The sequence below is a fragment of the Serinus canaria genome, chromosome 4A (genome assembly GCF_022539315.1).
Source record: "Serinus canaria isolate serCan28SL12 chromosome 4A, serCan2020, whole genome shotgun sequence".
Lineage (NCBI taxonomy): Eukaryota > Metazoa > Chordata > Aves > Passeriformes > Fringillidae > Serinus > Serinus canaria.
Genome location: NC_066318.1, coordinates 12,910,037 through 12,930,466, shown reverse-complemented (window position 1 = coordinate 12,930,466; position 20,430 = coordinate 12,910,037). Strand labels below are relative to the sequence as shown.

The 20,430-nt window shown below is 38.5% G+C and overlaps 1 protein-coding gene across 4 annotated transcripts in view; it reads left to right on the top strand.

The window, feature by feature from the left end:
- AFF2 (ALF transcription elongation factor 2) overlaps positions 1-20,430 on the top strand; it is a 324,933-nt gene that overhangs the window by 58,656 nt on the left and 245,847 nt on the right. The gene's annotated exons all lie outside the window — the stretch shown is intronic.

The following is a 20,430-nucleotide window of genomic DNA, read 5'->3' as shown; positions in this document are numbered from 1 at the left end:
AGTGCTCTGCAGCACTCGGTTGAGTCACGCTATCTGAAATGAGCTTGGTGTCTGATCCTGTATCTTATTTGGAGGATCTTACAGCAAATTGTGCATTTTTGAAATCGGATTGTCTAATTATTGTACTTATTCGAGAAGGCACCACAGTGTAGGAATGTTTGTACCTGGAAATATCCAGGTGTTTTGCCATTTTGAAGTAAGCAGTAGTCAGAGTTGATAAATGTCTTGGCTGGAATTTAGCAACACAATGAACCTCTGTATAGATATCCCACATGGTATCAATTGAAGCTCCATTTAAGACTTAATCGTTGGCCCATACAAGCAGAGGAAAGCTTGGCTAGACAGATGGAAAGAGCTGCTTTAAGAAGGGATCAGAAAAGGCATTGCTACTCGGTTGGCCTAAATCCACTAATCTGATGTTATTATTAGCGATAAGGAGCAGCGACCAGGATAAAATCTCATTCTCTGCAAATGTCATTTAAATAGGACTCTGATATTTTCCAGTCAAGTAGACAGGCTTTAGTCAAATAGTGAGCACTTTATTTGTAAATGCAGGAGGAAAAGAAAAGCTTTAGTTCAGCAAGTTCTTAAGATGTCAGCTTACCAGTATTGATTAATCGTTCAGCAGTGGCAGCTGCTTCTTTATTAAAAGCGTAGCTCTCCATACAAAAGATATCAGATGTAGGAAATGTTTGTTGACAATTTACCTTTTCTCACAATGTGGCCGGAGCTCAGTCTGTTACACATTCCCCTGCTTTCTGGCCCTGCAGCTCAGATAATACCCATGAAGGAATGTATTAGTCCATCTGCACGGGGTAGATTGCGGCAGCTGGACTCCGCTGCAAACGTCGTTCTGTTTGAAACAGACCTGCAGCACTGCTTCCCAGGATGGGAATTAATTCATGGAGAGCCAGTGCTACTCAGGAAAAACCTTCAGTTTGGCTGTGTGTGGATGTGTTTGGAGTGTACATAAAAATATGGCATGATGAAGGTAGAGCTAAGAATGAGACAAATGCCTGACTTTGACACAATGAGAGATATAAATTGAGTGCGTCATTGTCCCTTTGCATTTTGAGGGGTTTAAAACCTTTGATTTCACCAACTGCTGAAACAAATGGCTGGTCTGATAATTTGTCACACCACACAGAGACCTGGAGGTGTTTATGGATATGGAGACACAGAGAGCTATTTAATGGAAAATATTCCAAAATGTGCATTTTCTTCTATGTCTTGGAGTGAATTTCTCCTTAGACTTAGGACATGGCTCCTCTTCCTGAATCTATCTTGTCTGATTCTGTGGACTCTCTCCAGGGAAGAATATAGGCAATTAGATGCATTTCAAGATGAAATTATTAACTTTTGGGATCCCGCCTTTGTTGTTTGGTGCAAGGGAATTCTGTGTTTAGAGTAGACTGCTGCCACCTCATTTCTTGAAGGTATTTCTAATGAACTAATGAAGTTGAAGGCACTATTAACTGGTGATGGTGGAACAGTGGAAGCAAATATTGCACAGAGTGCAATGTCTTTTCTTATAATGTAAGTACAGTTAATAACCAAATATTATTTTGGGAATTTGAATACTTTCTTTGTTGTACACCACCCTTGGCTGAATGGTGTATCTCCTGGTTCCTCTTTTTGGCTTCCTCTTTCAATCTGAGCTTTCCTGCCGTGTTCTTTATCAGTAAGGCCATTTGACTGATACCCCGTGAGTTCACCCTCGGCTTTCATGGAGGCAGGGGAATTACAATGGATTAAAACTGATAAACTGTTGCCTCCCCTTCAGCAAATACATAGCCAGAGAAAGAAAGAAAGAAAGAAAGAAGCTTTTCATTCCTTGTAATTGTTGAATACTGGGCACTCCTGGTCTTGGGTCAGTATCCAGGGATTTTTGCATGTCAAAGACCTCTCAGGCTCGTGCATCTTGATAAGAACATGAGCCACAGAGCTGAGCATATGAAGTGCAGTTGAAACTGTTCAGCATCTGAGCTATGGTTGAATAAACCAATTAGGGACTTATCCAAATCTGCACTGTCATGTCCAAATCCTTGGGACACAATAACTTAGTTGACACCCTGTTCTTTTCATTTATATTCTTTTTCTTCATACAGCAAGCCAGCTTTTAGTAGATGTCATGATGTAAGAACTTACTCCCTGAAATGCCAATTCATAGTTTTTAAGAGCATCTGTTCAGATGAAAACCTAAATTAATTTTTGAGCTCTTTGAGGTGTTTACCTGTGACTAATTGTTCTAAATTGTTCTGCAATAGTTAGCAAAGTATTTTTATTAGTCCCTGAGGTAGTAAATGCAAATTTTCATTTTGCAATAGTATTTATACTTTAAGGTTTCAAAAAATGAAGCATCTGTGTCAAACACTCAAGCAGACCAGGTTTCACTTGTCTTCCCTTGTTAGTGAGACTGTGACACTGTTTGTCTCAAATGCCTGCAGGTATAGCTTGGGCTTTAGGTGTTCTGAATTAGCAATTTATGGAGTCATCCAGCAATAAATTCACTCATTGACCTTTGTTCATGCTATCCAACTATTTATGGTTAAGAACCGACTGGGGTGATCTGGTGGATAATGTAGGTGACTGTGGTGTATCAGGCATTTCTTCTAATTTAGAAATCAAGAGTAATTTGTAAATGGTGTTTAGATAATGGTACCTTCTGTGCTTGCTAACTCTATTTACTTATTAACCTGTTACATAGAAATCAATGGGTGACACTACTGAATCTTTTTGTCCAAGATTTATACTTTAAAAAGAAGAATGTTGAAATGTCAACAAAACTATTCATGACTGATATTATACTAAATTAAAGAAGCAGTTCATCAGAGGTGACCATTTTTTTGCTTCTTACAGTTACCTAAAGTTACTGTAAGAAGTAACTTACAGTTCTCACCTGTAAGTCACAGTGAGGTAAAATATCTAATTGTCTTTATAGGGGAGTTGGTAGGATTTGAGGACCTTCAGCTGTATTTGAATAATGTAATGTACAACATGAACTAATCACTTGATCGGGACACTCGTATTTAGGCCAAGATGCTGTTACCTGGTTATCCCTGGTAGTCTTTTGTTATGGCAGTACATGTCCATAGGTGACTGAGGGCAGCCTGTGGTCTGTTGTTTTAGCAGGAGTAAGATGTAAGTCAGCTTTGTAACCATTTATTTGAATTTAACTCCTAAAAGAAACAGTTTACCTTGTCAAGAGCAGTCATTACTGGCAGTTATCTGTTTTTAAATATTGGATAATGTGAGTACTGGGATAATGAAATGGAGCAGGAAGAGGGAAAATCAGCAGTAAGTTATTTGCCCACCATTTTTATGTGGCAGTCCCAGATAGCTCACCTCAGCTCACCTTTAGTAACTGATAACACAAGAATTACTGAAGTTTGGAGGGCCTTCTTTTCTTTTTAATTAAGAAACAGTGTTTAAAATTAACAGTCTGAGGCAGGTGTTTTTTTGGCTTAGGCACAATCTGACAAATACCTTCTGCCATCAGTGTCACTTCCTAATGGGTGTGTCCAGAAGGAAATTACTGTGGGTTTGGACTGATGTGGGAACTCAGAGGGATCCTTTGCAACCTGTGCTGATGGATTTTATAGACACAATTGTGCATTATTTTCTAAAACACATCTCAAACATAAGATGGTTTTGGTGTTAGCTCCTAGGGACTACAGGAATGCAAATTGAGAGTGCTGTATTTATAAAATAAACATAGGTGCTGGTCTGAAGCTGTCTGCTAGAGTGAAAATGAATTTTAAATTGCATGTGCCTGAGGCTTTACCTTACTTGCCTTGGGCAAGGCAGATCCTCCAGCCATGGCACTCTATGCACAGCTATGCTACTAACAAAACACTGCTTTGGGAATAACTGAACCTATACATTTTGTAAAGCTTTTCCTTCTGCTGAAAAAATATTACCAGATGATTTTTTTTTGCCATCTTTCCTGCATTTTCACTCTGTCATGCTCAAGTTAATGCAGAGTTAAACACAAGGCTGAACTTCCACTCTGGCTGAAAGTGGTGCTCTGCTAATGCCATCTAGGAATCTGAAGCTATGAGCCAGATTAATGGAAATGAGATGTTCCACTTTTCCAGCAGCCCTAAAAGTGATTCCCTGCTTGGCGGGGTGAGTGCAGAGGAGACTTGCTTTCTGCTCAGTGTAATTATTAAATCCAACCAGAGCAGCAGGACTTGAAAATATCAGTTTTCAGAATCATCCGAATCAAAATATCAGCACAGTCTTGCACACCATGCTTTTTATTTTTCTTGGAGCTCTTTGGTGATGCTTGTATTTTTAAGAGGAGGATATAAAATGCATATGCTCTTTACACAGATCTTTTTTAGTCAGTAGTTGTATATGGAAACTTGTAAGCAAGAAAAAAAACCCCAAGTCTTTAAAGATTTTTGTTTTCCTGACCTGCTTTCCAGTGCCTGGTAGGAAGTGTCTCTGCTTAACTGAAAAGGTGCTGCAGCTGCAGACTAGAGCTGTTAGCTTGGGTGGGATTGCACAAGTGTGCCAGGGCAAGTTCAGGTCTCTTTTTTGTTACTTGTGCCTCTGCTTCCTAGGAATATAAAATGTCTTTTGGCAATGGTAATATCAAATGATGAAACTAACACTGGAGAGTTTAGTATTTACAAAAACTCAGTAAAATAAAGAGCTCCAGAGATTTGATTCCTAAGTCCTGAAAGCAAGTATAAAAACCTCTCACATCCATGAATATATGTTGAGCAGAAATGAAACATTTAGATTTTGCTTCTCTTTTTCTATTTGTGCCTTTAGGGGGCTGTAGTAGAAATGGAATACATAATGTATTGACAGGAGATATATATTCCACTTGTGAGTACAGCTCTGAATCCTCTTGGCTTCACTGTTTCTGAATCATCATGTCTTTCCTCAGTGGAGAGATAAATATGACATTCACTTCAACCCATTTAGCCCATTATTCATTTATATAAAGCAGGACCAATTAAGACATTCTTTTGTGTATTTGCACATTCTACATATGGAGCAAATGGGAGTTAAAAATATCTGTTGCAGCAAATGTGGTGGATGCTCTCTGAATACTGAACACGCTACTCCTGCAACTCCTCCGAGCCGCTAACTGACATTCGGGAGCTGCTGAAACACACAAATAGACACTTGTTTGCTTTGGTGTTTGCTCTGTTCCTGGGTAGGATTCATACCCACTCACTTATCTAAAAAAGTGCATTCCTTTCCACTTTCACAGCTGCATGAGAGTGAGTATAGGCACAGCTCTTCAGCCATGGGCAGAGGCAGAGGTGAGTTTTCCGAGGTGGATGTCCCTGTGCCAGGAGGGATCTGTATGAGCTAGCACTGGTGTACCAGAATGAATTATTTTCCTGGCATAGCTGCTTTCTTTCAGAACATGTGTTTTGACTTTTTGTTCAATCTCTGAGAGTTTGAGAAGAGAATGAAGTTAAAATAAAATCATAAAAAAACCCCTAAGAAATTCCTGCTATCGCAGGCTTAAGGAAATAAGCCAAAATATACATTTTCAATTCCAACAGCATTTCTGAATGGTATAAGTCTCTGTTGGCTTAAGTGTTTCTTGGCACAAAATGCTGATTATATATGTCTCAAGGAGACAATCAGCATGTTCATACAAAAGTCTCAATCCCTAAAACACAATAACATGTGGTTGCCACTAAAGATTTGCTGTCGAAATAGATAAGGAAAGTTCTTCTGGATTACAATATGGGGCTTTACATTGAAAAGCTTTGTTTTGCATTAAAAGGTAGTTTGTGGCATTGTGAAGTGATGAAATGGTATGCAGCATAATACAGTTTGAATGGAGAAGAAATATGGTTAGATATAAACTGGTTTGATGGTATTTTTCCTAGTAACTCAGTAATATTTAACTATTGCATGGCTGCCTGAAACAAGTCATTCCAGGCCTCACTGAGGAAGATGTGGTGCTGTGCAAAGCTTTTCCACAGGGCCTCGTGTACCAGCACTGTGGCCCAGTTGCAGATGGGTGCCTGCTGCTGCTTTTGCAGAAGGGGCTGCCTGGGAGAGTGGAATGGCCCAATCTATGTTTTGGTGGATTATATCATTCTTATGTGAATAACTACTGTTTTATGGATTAATATGACAGTCGTAGATTCAAGTGCATTACATTGGATCTTTTGTGCCTGCTAGGCTGTTTTTTATGGGTTTGGGGTGTTTTGTTGGTTTTTTGGTTTTTTTTTAAATCTAAAATCCTTTCCAAATTTCTTTCTGTATCATGGCTAAGAACTTCAGCATCATCCTGTGCACAAGTTTGTGAATGTCACTGTGAAGACATTCTGGAAATTTCTGGTCCTGTCGTTTTATTGTGTTCCTGTGATGTGGATGGGGCCACTTATAAACAGGTCTGAGTTTCTCTGCAGCTCAGGCCAGGAGTGCATCCTCAGGGCTACTTAGCTTGAGGTTTCATTTCATCCCTCCTACCAGGGCCTGAGCCAAGCCCTCTGTGCTGTAATGTACCTTTAAGAAAGATTTCCAATGCCTGGTTAAAAACTGCCATGGCTGTGAATTCCCTGCTTTTTAGTTAAGTTCTTAAAGTGGTTATTATTTTGTTACCACTGAAAATGGATGCTGCATAAACTAGTTTGAATTTGACTGGCTTCAGCTTCCAAGCACTGGATCTCGTTACACCCTTTTCTGCTAGATTAAATACCCATCTGCTCTCTGCAGCTCTTTCCTGTGGAAGTATTCATAGTCTGTGATCAGGTTGCCTCTTAACCTTCTCCTTTATGAACCAAATAGACTGAGCTGTAGTCTCTCCTTGTAAGGCAGGTTTTTCCAGGCGCTCTAATCGCTCTTGTAGCTCTTGTCTGAATCCTTTCCAAGTGTTAGAGGAGGTAGGGAATAAACCAGCTAAGCAGGGGAGGCCCACTTTTGTTTGACTGAGCAGTTTGGTATAAGGAATTGTTCAGTCCTATTGAGAAGATTGAGAGGTACATGATGATGAGGAAGGAAAACAAAGCAGCATGTTTCACCTGGCAAATGGAGGGGAATCCGTGCCTCTCTCATTGCTTTTCTCAGCAGCCCTGTCTTCTCAGTCAGTAGCAGAAATTCAAGCTAAACTGTAGTTGCTTCTCCTTCTGGGTGCCTCAGTCATGCATATTTGCCATCACGCCCCAGTTTTGAAATGTCTGCATCAGGTCTCATGTCCTCTGATGTCTGGGGTAAAGTTTCTGTGCTTTGTATAATGCCAAAATTAACATTAACATGGTGGTGAGAGGTCCCCAGTAAAAGCATCTTGATGATCCCATGGTTTAAGTTCTTTTCAGGGTTATTTTAAAATAATATATACTATTTTTTACTTTAAATATATGCAATAAATGCCCTATCTGCTTTTGTAAAATAAGGCATCTTTATGCACACCTTAGCTGGTTCATTAGCAGGACTTTTCTGTCCAACTTCAGGGCATCAGCATTGTACCAAATAATAGTATATTATTTGATATAACTGTAAATCAGTGAATTGAGGTAATTTCCAATTCCCTCTTTCTGATTCACATTTTCTAAATAAGAAAAATAACTGCCTATAGGCAGATGTGGCCATGTTCTCATGCCATGCAATTAAATAAATTTTAATAATCCTTTTATCATATAATGTTTTTTCAGTGTAAACAACAAATGTGAATAATTTAAGATCTTAGCAAGGTCTTAATGTTGATTGTCTTGCCAGTGGTTTGTTTGTGCTGAACATTTGGGATTCAATGGAAGTATGGTGTTCTGATTTAATGCTGCTCACATTTAAACATGGTACATAGTTAGGAGGAAGCTTGAATTATTGAAGAATCAGAAAAACTAATCCTTGATAAAACCAGAATACTTTAAAAAGTTTAAGCGAATACTTTGTCCTTCAGATTATATGACCTGAAAATAAAACTATGCAAAAGGATTTAATAAAACATAGGCTGTCCTGCGTGAGAGCTCTCTCAAGGCTTTTCACGGAGTAAATGGTTACCATTACCAGAGGTAATGTACTTCATTTGCTTTCCTAAGAAGCTACTTTGATATTAAGAGAAACTCCTCAGCTAGGATTGGAATTTAAACTCCTGAAGGGTATTTCATCTTCTGCCCCAACATACCAGCAGCTTGTTCGATTCTGAGGTCAGCTCTATTAGTGGCATCAAACTGGCTTTAATAATTTCAGTGTTATTTCTCAATTTATAATTCTTTCTTTTTTTTTAGTTTCTGCAGCATCAGTAACAATTTCAGCTGTTATGTGCTGTGGTTACAGAGTAGCTGGTGATGGCTCTGTTCAGAGTTTCCCATTAAAAAAAATCCTGCATGTATTAATCATGTTTTTCTCTCTTACTAGTTCTGCATTTTAAGTGCAAAATTTTTTTATTGTAAATAGGAAGCTATACTAGCTATTTCTCTTCTGTTACACAGCTGTAGTTGGCTCCCTAGAGTACTTCTCTGTGCAGAATTTCCCAAGGGAATAGTAGTACATGGGAGTTTTGAGTGCAAAGAGATTCCCCTCAACTCCCTTCTCAACAGTGATTCAGTGGAAATAGCTGTGTAAAGAAGGTAATACATAACTGGCTGTGTTTGATTAAAAATCATTTATGCTTCTGTTTTACAGTATGGTTTTTGATGTGATTTTGATAAGTACTGTCTCTTTGCAAAATAAAGCCATCCTTCTACTGCAGTAGGGTCTGGTGTGGGGTTTGCTGAGGTCAACAGAGAGCTCCCACTTGATTTTTGAGGGATTTGGTTCAGATGCACAAAAGAGGGATAGTTTATCTACAAGACTGTTCAGGTGTGCCTGAGATAAAAAGAATAGAAACTGCATATTGGAACGTGGTACTCACCATTTTTGCCATTTCAATTCCTGTGTTGCATGAGAAGGTTGTGGCCCGTAGCACTCATGACTTGAACTTTGAGCCACTTTTCCTCTCCCTGCTTTAAAATGCCATACCAGTTCCAATACAAAAGGTCCCTATTTGTCTCCTGGGTTTCTCAAGCACTTGCATGGATGATCTTTACCTGATATGTTTCTTCTAAATTTCCCCCTCTGGCAGCCCTTGTGGTGGGAAGTGTGAAGTGTTAGGTGAGGGCTCTCAAGGAACTGGTGCAGTGTAAACACATCTACACATATATACCTGCTCAGAAATCTGGCTCAGCAAAGGCGCCCTCTGGGGTGTTTTATACCAACCCTTGTGTGACAAGTGGAGCCATGAACACTGAACATAAACATCACCTCTCCTCCCCTTGCTTTTGGGACTAAGAAATGCCATTGTCTTATTCTTCTGTTTAGCATGGCAGGCGAGTTACATTGTGGGCCAAGGTTATGGCTGCATTTTGTTACAGGCATGTATTGATCTCATTTATTTGTAAGAGTAAAACAGAGACTGGAATTTCATCAGGTGGACTTGCTGTATGCAAAGGACTGTCTGGTAAATGCATTATATATTCATATTGCATGCTGGTTTCTTAGCTAAAACCAAACAATGTTCTGCTCTTTATCCCAGATTAGAAAATTTACTTCCAGCTGATGAGTGAGGGATTATATTCTGACCTGCCTTTTGGCTGGTGCTGATCAGTTATTTGGCAGACAGCAGGGAAGCTCCAGTATTTCATGTTGTATGCTACTGCACAAATAATACTACTATTTCCATTTCTCACAAATTATGATTATTACCCAACTGCTGATGACTGTTCTGTTTTCTCAGTCTTCCCTGGAAAGCTCTTTTTTGCTGCCATAGGTCTCTGCATGCTTCTCTGCAATCTTGCTGCTCTCCAGTAGGATTCTGTCAGTGTTTGCTGGATTAGCAGGATAATTTGCTTTCCTGGCATGTTTTGCTTGTCCGTGAGGACAGACTACTCAAAAGAAGAGAGACTTAACCTGGTGCATCAAGATGCAGGAACCAGTAACTATCATTAGCTGAGGTTCTCCCGGCGCTGAACTCGCCGTCTTCAGGAGCAGCGAGATTGATGTGTCTGTTGCAGGTTTAACATGCCAGCCCAGCCTGGTTCCAAACTGAGTTGTAGTGTTATTATCCTTCAGTGACAGATATGTGCAGCGATGGTGATCTTTGACCTGCGTAAAATAAGTCAAAGGAACAAAGGAAAACTTCAAAGATCACGAGTGTGCCCAACACTTTCAAGCTTATGAGAACAAACTGTTAGCGTGAGTATTGCAGAGAGAGAATAATTTCATCTGTACCTTAGCACGTTTTTGTAATTAGAAATCAGACAGTCAGTTCTAGAGGTAGAATTTTTTTCTCTCTCTTTTCTTTCTTTTTCTCAGCAATCAATCCTGTGCTTTGACTTTCTTTTAACATTTTGCATATCACATACTCTGATTTATCACAAAAAAAGTATGTTGCATATGCAACTAGTAAAGAGCACTTATGGTCCTGTTTTTGACAGAACAAGTCATTTGAGCCAGCTGCAGTAAAATTTTCCTGATTTGGACTAATGAGCAGGAGAGTGATTGCAAATTCGAGAATTTTCTGATGTAGGGAGCCAGGAAACAGCTATAAAACAGGAACAAATGCACCCTATAATGTACTTTGTTCATTTATTTCATACCATAAGGATAGTTTTGTTTTAATTATTTATGATAATAAACTTGTGAGTAAGGCATTCTGCTGTATTTTGTAATGATAATGAAACTTGAGTGATGTAGGGGCTCTCCACAGCATCCTGGTATTAAACGTGTCTTGCAAACAGATTAAGGAGTTGTTAGTATGCTCTTTTAGGAGTTGTTTTGCTATTCAAGGAGGGTTTGAAACCTTATTTTCTCTTTCTCTCCCATCTTTCCCCTCCTTCCAGTTAAGGGGCTTAATGCTGTTCCATCTATCAGAAATAGCCACTGTTAGAAGCTTTTAATTAAGGCTCAGTATCCTGCACCTTTTAATGGATGAGAGCTCAGAGAAAGCATCTTAACATTTCCAGGCATTCTCAGCAAACTTAGAGTGAGCCTCACAAATCTGCCCACTGGCTGCTTTTATTATCATGCTAAGGGTAAAAAGGAGGAGTAGGAAATACAATTAAAATGGCCTTTGCAAGTCACCTGTAAAATCTTTATGTGCAAATTATGGCAGGTGCAGCTCTGAGGCTCTACAGTAGTTCATTTCTAGTGGCATGACTTTTTTCCTCTCACTGGTGATCTATTTAAGCAAAAGTTATTGGAGCAAAAGGCATTTCCTGGGGAATTAATGATTGTGTGGGAGGAGTTGATAACCTAAAGTAGAAGTGAGGGCCATCTATCCCAGCCCATCATTAGTCTCCAGAAAATGCCCTGTACTCAGATCACTGTATAAAATTTACTGATCTTTCTTTTTTTTAATATTTTTGATTGTACTTTTTTTTAAGTGAAAAAGATAAAGAGCATTTCCAGTTTGTTGTCTGTTTTTAACAATCCTCAAATACTGTGCTGATACTTATTTCATCTGTTTAACTTGGTAGATTGATGACATACTAAGCAGTGCTTAAAAACTTGACAAATAATAATAATGTATGGACCATTTATCAAGAATTAATGCCTCTCTACTAGCCACTTGGAGTATTTTGCATTTGTTAGTATTTTATTAATTTGATATTTATTAGCCTCCTGAGTGCTAGAATTGAAGTGTTACTTTGCTGTCAGTGATAAAGCAACTAAAAATTGAAAACCACTATAAACAGAATATTTATGGTAACATTCAGTTTATGCTTAAACATGAAAAGCAGGGGGTATGTTTTCTGGCAGGTATTGCAAATAGAGATGCTGTAATAGTGACTCCTTATTGTTGAAAAGGGAGGTTAATTGAACTCTAAATACTAGGACTAAGACATGGGCAATGGAAAGTGGTTCCACTCCTGCTGCTGCCATTGATGCATCCTGTGGCCATGAACAAGTCCTTTAATTTCTCCATGCCTCAGTTTCTCAATGCATGTTACTAATGGCAATTAACTGCTTAACTAGTGTTTGCATACTGTTTTGAACTAGGAGCTGTCAGGAGAGCCTTTCTTACCAAATTTGTAAATATTAACAGTGGAAAAAACCAGGGAGATTTATTTGATAGCTGCCAGGGTTGGTTTCCAGTGTTTGGTGTGACATGCAGTCCCAATTTCTCTCTTTGCCTGATGATTTCTGTCAGCGTTATGAAATGGAGGCCTGCAAAATGTTAAATCTTCTAGATCAGATCTGACTGCAAAATCCTATTTAGACTAATACTCTGATGTGATTGTGTTGTAATCCAGTGAATTAACAGGATGATTTTTAAAAAGTAAGCTATGTTTTATTCAGGGAAATACTTAGCCAGAATCTGTGCAGAATTGAGGAATGTAGGAGGTAGAGTTTCCTCAAGAGGGTTTATCCTTGATGAGCTGACCTGAGAGAAACCCATGAGATCAGTAAGAATTGACACATCTGCTCCCCATAAGGGCAACTGAGATATGGAGGGACCAAGGTTATTTCTGTTCAGATAGTGAAACACTGACACAGAGAGAAAAGAATCCAATAGCCATATGAGCTGATGTTTTTATATTTATAGAGTATAATCCTCCTGATATTAATTTGGTACAGTACCAGTTAAAAGAGCATAAAGCTGTAGTTCTGTCTTATGACTGCTCCTTAATGTGTTTAATATCTGGCCAGCAATGGTAAAGAGACCCACATGGCCATGGCCAGATGACCTCCTTGGAGCTAAAATCATTAATTCAGATGTTTAAATCATTGAAATAAGTAAAGGTAGATGTGAAATGGGGCTACACATACCCTTAGAGGAGAGGGTGAACTTTTTCCTTGGTGTTTAATGTCACGTTAGGCTCAGTTCACTCTGCTCCTTCCCTTGACTGTGTCAGAGCTTGTGGTCTGATGCTGGCATCACAGCTCAGGGTCAGGCTGGATCTGTCACCAGCCTTGGTTTTGTCTCTGGGGATGTCTGAACCATAGGTGGGTGTTACGTGGCTATAAAATCCACTCTCTAGGATTGTTTTCTTGAGCAGATGTTACGCTGGCTTTAGAGCTGTAATTATTCTATATTTATGTCTGGTTGCTTGAAACTGGCATTTAAAGAATGACAGGTTCTGTGGTAATATAGAAATGAGAGGGGTTGAATTACATATACAGTATATTAAGTTAATGTGAGGGGAATAATCCACATTGTGAAAATGAGAGAATCCTTCCTAGCCCGACAGAAATACACACTTGTTTTTTTAAGCTTTCAGTGTAGCAGTGCAAGACTTTCAAGTGGAAAATTGTTAATTTACTATAATGAATTGAAATGTGAAAAAAACAAATATTTAGTTAATTGCTTCATAAATCTGTCTGTTACTATCAGTGAAATTAAATTGACAAACAGTTCTTTAAAATTAATTTCCACATGGCAATATGCAGATTTTATTTTATTCAAACCCCATTAGATATTTGTATGAAAGAAAACATAAATTTAAAGGGCGTGTGTGACAGAACACACATTTCCTACCGTGGGTTCTGAGGTTTTAATACATTTGGCATAATGAGGAGAACTCAACATTTGTTATTTTCAAAGGCAATCCTGGCTGAAAAGGGAAGCACGTAATACCCTTAGTTTGTCCATATTTACTTTGTCCATGTCTTGTCACTTTGCTGTCAGTACTTTGCTGTCCTTTTGCTGTGGGGATCAGAGGGCTGGGCGTAGGATGCTTGGAGGTCACACTTGGGTTTGGGTCTAGCCAGGGCTGAAAGGGCTGCAGGGGAAGGTGGGATCTCTCAGGAGGACTACAAAACTTATTCCTGGTCACTGCCAGGGTGGGAGCTCCTGCTGACAGGAGGAGTTTGGTGTTCTGTGGTCCTGGGTCTGTGTTGCCTTCACAGCCACAACTTTGCTGGTCCTGAGCCTGCTGTAACAGCTCTCATAGGCTCTTGTTATGAAAGAAGGTGGGAAGCTGAGTGCTCTTGTGCTTTAATCACCTAATGACATTATGCCCTGTGCAGTATCAGTTTGTCAAAGTAAGTGGGGCACTACACAAAATTAAATCATTTGATATACTCCATCCTTCCAGCAAATGTAATAAGAACATCCTTTCTGACCTCTCCCAGTGACATTCAGCAGGAGAAAACTTGTCTCACGGTGTATGACCCAGTGTTCTGGAAAGGCACATAAAGATAATTCCTCCTTGCTATGTGGTGGTTTTAGATAGTCTTAAATTTCAACTTGGTGGTTGTCATCTCAGAGCTCAGAGGTGGATGAAGGGTTGCAAGTTACAGCTGGTCTTAGGGTAAAGTTTAATGTCTGGGAGCTGGGACTCCTCAGTTTTCTTTCCTTAGCCATCTCTTCTTGAATGACTGTCATCACCCCACTTAAACTTTCATTCCCTCAGTTGTTTTGCTTGACAGTAGTTGCTCCATCCCAGAGGTGTAATTTGGCATGGCTTGATCTGATTCCTAAATTGCTTTAAGATCCCCAAAGAAGCCAGCTAGAGGGACACAATATTAGTGGTAACAGTGACCTGTAAGACTTCAGAGGAAGGAGGTTGCAAACACATTTTCATTTAACTTTAATAATACTTTAATAATCAAAAGAAGAAATGTAATGTTTAATATTTAAACAAAATTGCATTCCCTTTCTTCTCATGTTAAGTGAATATTAAAGCAGGATGGAAGCTAGTTTACATATTTTTACACTAGACTATTTTATTATTAAATACTAAAATGTGCTGAAGTTGGCCAGCCTCCAATGAATATGATTCAACTTACATTGCATTTTAATCTGTGCATGTTACATAGTAAAATACTTCTATTAGACAAATGGTTGATGGTAAGGAATTAAAAAAGGATGCACTTTTGTTGAGTATCACATTGTGTTCATGTTGTGAAAATAAGTGATACTCATTTGCTGATTGACAGCAGAAGGGACAGAAATAGGTTTTTGGAGTGCAAATAACTGTTATTCAGGGTGCAGTAACCCATGTGTCTGGTCTTAAAAGTGCAGGGTATCATTAGTGCTGTGGAATGTGCACATGAGGTTCTGCAGAGACTCAAGAGCACAGGAGCCTCCTCTCTGTTTGCCTGCAGTAAGTGTCAGTGCCTCTCAAAAATACCTGTGAGTTCTCTTCTCACGTGGTCAGTATAATGGAATCCTTTTAATCAGTGATGGTTTTGGACCTGATGTGAGCAGCAAGCCTCCTTTGAGTTAGGGCAGTGATTTTAAGATGAGTTGTGCCACTCCTTGCTACAGTGTATTCTGTTTGAGAGCTTTTTTTGGAGAAGGGTCTTCTAGAGGTGCTAAATATGAACACACCTGCTCCTTTGTACTCAGCACACAGCTTCGTGTGCCCCGATTCTCTCAGGGCAGTGGCAGCATTTTAGAGACTGCTTTGCCCTGGGCCTGGTGCCTCTTGTCAGAGGTCACACAGAGCTTTGGTCTCACCTCCCTCTGGGAGTCTGGCCTTAAGTGACCTTGTTTTCTGCATTGTGATACTTCAGTCATTCACGAAGTCAGTCAGAGATGCGAGGTTTCAAACACATTCAAAACATAATTGCAGAGACAGATACAGTTTCTGTTTGGCTCTGGGGAACTGCAGTGCTGGGATAATCATTTGCATCACACCCACCCTAAAAATTCAAGTAATTTCAGGCATGAGTTTGTAGTTTTAGCCAGTCTAAATAACATTTTTGTTATGATTTTCCTCTGTCTGAAGAAGTATTTTACAATATTAAGTGCTCATTTTTAGCTTTCAAGTCCCAGAGCATATTTCAAACCCGTGTAACACCTACATGCCATATCCCTAATTGCACAGCATTCCCTTGTCGAGTTAAATTTAAGGGTGTTGTTTTTTTCAGGGAGAATGTTACATTTGGTTTACTTTTTCTCTGTGACAGGGTGCATGATCTGCTGCCTGGTGTGTGTGCATGTGTGTCAGTGCTCATTGTAGTATAGAGGCAAATTTGATTATTCCCCAGTCAGCTGGTTGAGGTTTCACATGTACAATCTATGACACCACTAAAACAAAATAAATTTGTATATGTATATATAAGTGGTCTTTAGCTGCAAGTGATAATGGCCTATATGGTAGATTAGGAAACTTATTTGGTATCTTGCTTGATTTCTGTTTTTTGGGTTTTTTTAAAGACATTTGGACATTAGGTTTATTTACCTTTGTCAACCAGAAAACCTCTGCAGTCAATATAAATTTTAAGTAATGACCATAGAAGTTCTGTAGCTCTGGTATGTGCTGATTTGTACTTAGGAGTTTCAAACTCTTGACATTGGATAAAAAATCTCTTTTAGCATGAGGAATATAACAGAAAATCTAGTTTATACCAAGAAGTTGTTACTTAGAGCTGGCTGCATTTTGAGACCTGGTTTTTTTGTCATTATTAAATGGTCCCATCCAGCCCTCATTGAATTCACTGGGGAAATTGCCAGTAGCATCAGTTGAAGTTGAACTATGCCCTTAGAGAGGATATAAACCTCAGCAATGCTGATGAACTTTATGCTGGTTTGGTTAAATTATTTTGTCATACTTTCTGCTGTGTTTATAAATGAGGAATAAACATTATATGTTTGCTGAAGGCATGAACAGTATTTGTTACAGATTATCTTCCTCACTAGAAGCCAGGGATGATGATAATCCACTGACCTGCTGACTCTGAATATAGTTAGGAAAAATAAGCACCAAATATTATTGTTCTCTTCTAAGCTGTGTGTAACAGGTACCTTGTTTCTGTGAGGCTTTTTAAGGTCTGGTAGAAGAAGGCTGAAAATTTGGAGTTGGAAATGTTCTGGCTTCTTTTGATCCTGATGAGCCCTAGGTCTTACAAAGCTACAACATCTTTGCATCTGCTGCAACTTGTTAGTGCCCAGGATGAGCAATATATTTCACAACAGCATTGAAAAGGGGATGCAGCTGAACTTGAATTTAAATTGAAAGCACCTTGCATTTTTTTGATCATCTCTGTCCTTTCCTCTGGTTCTACCAAAACACATGGAGGCAGTTATATAGGATTTCAATTGGGAGAAGACTAATTTATGTAAATGGTAAATTTCTGTAAATGTAAATGTAAATTTCTTTACATTTTATGTAAATGTAAATTTCTTTAGTCAGACAATGTCCTAAATAACAAACAATTATTTTCTGTTAGGCTCACAGTACTATTTTTTGTGCACTGGAGTCTGAATCAGCCTGTGTGTGTGCACTGCACACTGAGACCTGCACAAACTTCTCCCTCAGTCTAGAAGTGATGAATGAAATAGTCATCCCACTGAATTCTCAATTTTCCTGTGGTGGTATTCTTCAGCACATGCTAAGGTTAAGAACATGTGGTTAAAGAGCTACACAGCATGTGAAAATGCTCAAGGGAGCAGAGGTGCCTGTTAGTAAATGAATGCATTTATGAGAGCTGTGGGAGCACAGGGGAAGCATTTCTCCAATAAAATACCCAAGCAGTTGATTCTGCTGATTCATCTGCACCCAAAGTTTGTGTTAATCAGTGATTGCTTTGTGGCTCTTTTAAAAGACAAGATTTCCTTCTGTCTATTCTGCCATCTCTGGCAGATCATTGCCAAAGTTTCAAGCAAATACAAATATCTGGACTGCACTTTTAAGGAAACATTCTGCCGGTTCCCAGGAATTTTTAAGTGGCAGTGCTAAAAAAATAATTAAATTATAGTAATGAGAAAAGATAAAGACAAAGCTAGAGTCCCAAAATGTTTTTTGGCTTAGGTGTAAGAATTCAGTCTGTACATATCGAGTGATAACTTAAAGATTTTCAGTTTCTATACTTTGAAATGCATTTTAATCTTTGAAAATGGTACATGTACAAAAATAAATGGACATTTCCAAGGAATGTTTCACAATTTGATGTTTGCAGGTGCAGGAAAAAACAGACTGTAACAAGCACTGTCAGAAGGTTTTTATTGATTCAAATTAGTGTTATGTCTTGGGAGTAGTATCTGTAAAATACACTCTCTGTTGCAGTACTATGGCACATTTACTATTAATGTGTATGAAGAATGATGCACAGCAACTAAACACAACTCTGTTCTCCCTTAGTGCATTAATGCACAGAGTGCTGGTGGGCATGTGAAGTAAGATGGCAGTGAGGAGGTCATTGGGAGGTGTCTCTCAAACAGGCTTTGGCAAAGGCTTCATGGCTTCATTGCCTTCAGTGAATTTTGTAGAAACATCAAATGCCGGGAAGGATCAAAATTTAAAAAAAAATAACAAACCAAAAGACCCCCAACAACAAAACCCCAAACCAAAAAACATTTAGAAATATGGTATATTCTGTTAAACTCAGGCAACGAAATTGAGAGTTAAGGTTGAACCTCTTTTCCTGTTCAACCCCCTTGTAGCAATCAGCCCCCTTAGACTCACAGCACATTACCCATCTAATAAAGCTTCCTAATGGAGCTCCAGTGTCCTCAGTGTAATTCATTTGATGCCAGAAATGCTCTTTAATTTCACATTTTTGTAAGTTTGTTAGCGTTTATCAGTGGTTTATTGCAAGTCATAACTAGAATGCTGGATTCCAGGTGTTTCTGGGAGGTTGGTATCAACACTTTAATGTGCATTCATTTATTTAAAGAAAAAAAAATTGCAACAAAAATAACCCCATAATGTTATCTTAGCCAGCTCTTTTCTTTATGAATCAGATGTTTACTCTTAGAAATACCACATGTTGGAAAGCTGTTTTATGTGACTGATGTTCTAATGACTGTTTGTCTTTTATGTCCTTCTGAAGATGTGGTTATAACCATTTTTCTCTTTAGGTTCCTTTCCCCCCCTCTTTTCTTTCAGTTTTGCTTTTGTTTCTCATACTGCAAATTTGAACTGACAAGAAGACTGTAATAGGACTCCAAAACATACCTTGAACACACATTGTTAAGCAAATTACAATTGCTGATGTCATTTACACGTGTTGCCTTTCAAAGGATGAACATGTTCATTTAATTTGCTTTTTAAATATCCATAACAGTGTCCCCAAGCATTTTAATAAAACAGAAACAGTTAATTATTGCCAAATAAGGGCACCCAAATATAGTGATCTGCAGCTTGCATCTAAATGTCTCTGACAGCACTTCTCCTTTGAAGGGAAAATTGTGTAAATTGCCAGTTATTATATTTTTTAATAAATAAGTCTTGACTCTGTTTCTCTTTTCTTCCCCACCCCTCTGCAATACTGCTCAACAACCATACTTTCAGTGGGACCATTTCTATTACAGAGTGATTGAGCTCTGATTTACACATCAATTACCCAACTTCATGGAGATTTTCATGCTCCCCTAGCTGACATCAATGAAGCATAACTGCGTAAGCGCTTTATTTCATCCCCCTTTTTGATAACTCAGACTGATAACTAATCATATTGAAAGACAATGTGCTATGATACAGGAAACAATAAATGCTCCCCTTTGAAACCTCATCTATTCTTTATATGCTTACTATCCAGGAGCTTATCTCTGCCATCCATTCCCCCAGAATCCTTCCTTCCAAATTCACGTTCAGGAAAGGTTTGGGGCTGCATAGTACTAAAAACAGGAGAAAACTGAGGTAAAAATAACATTTTCTAGGTGCTTGGTACGTGTGGGAATAACTAAAAAGAATAAGGAATATGGCAAATACTAGCCAAACCCTTAGCTTACTTTTCCATAATTCACCCAGGGGTCTCTTGGGCATTATTTCCTTTGGAGGCTTTAATCTTCTGTATTCTCTATTAAATCTGCTACAGGAATGGCATTGTTTTTAATGCAAATTGTGAAGAGATTTAGCTCGTGTGGATAGATAACCAGTGACCATCTCAAGTGTTTCTCTGCAGAACTGTTGAACATCAAAGACAGAATATTCTATGTTTTAAAATAAATCATTTATCTTGAAGTGCAATGATAGAGATGTTCTGTGCTAGATACTCTCAGTAAGTATTCATGCTTTGAAAAGGAAGACAACATTAAAGTAACATTAAATATGAAAGATACTAAGAACTTGTAAAGCTATTTTTGCTATGTCTTGGTTTGTCTCTGTCAAGTAGGAAAATTACCAGGACAAAGATGTAAGCTCGGTGGTGATAAACAGAGGAAGAAGAATTTTGCTATTTTAAGTGTGGTAGTGCTTATATTGTTTATCATTAGTGAAACAAAGGCTTCAGATCAGCAGGGAAGATATGTTAAGTTGGCCATATTTCTGCCTAAATATCAGATTTTGAAATTCCTCTCATTTACTTAATACATTTTATGACCTGCAATGAAATTTAGGACCTGAGGCTGCTTTTTCTTTTTTTCTTTTTTTTTTTTTCATTTGGAATAAATGCATTAAAATACCACTGTTTATACTGGGAGAATCTGCATAGATGAAAGAAGGCAGTTCTTCTTCCTTTGTACAGAGCTGTGGTACTCTGCTTTTACATGAAATCAGTGGAGTTACAGTGAGATAAAGCTGTAGTTATGTAGAGGAGAATTCCAATTGTAATGTACTTGTTAGAAGCAGTCTTTCACCT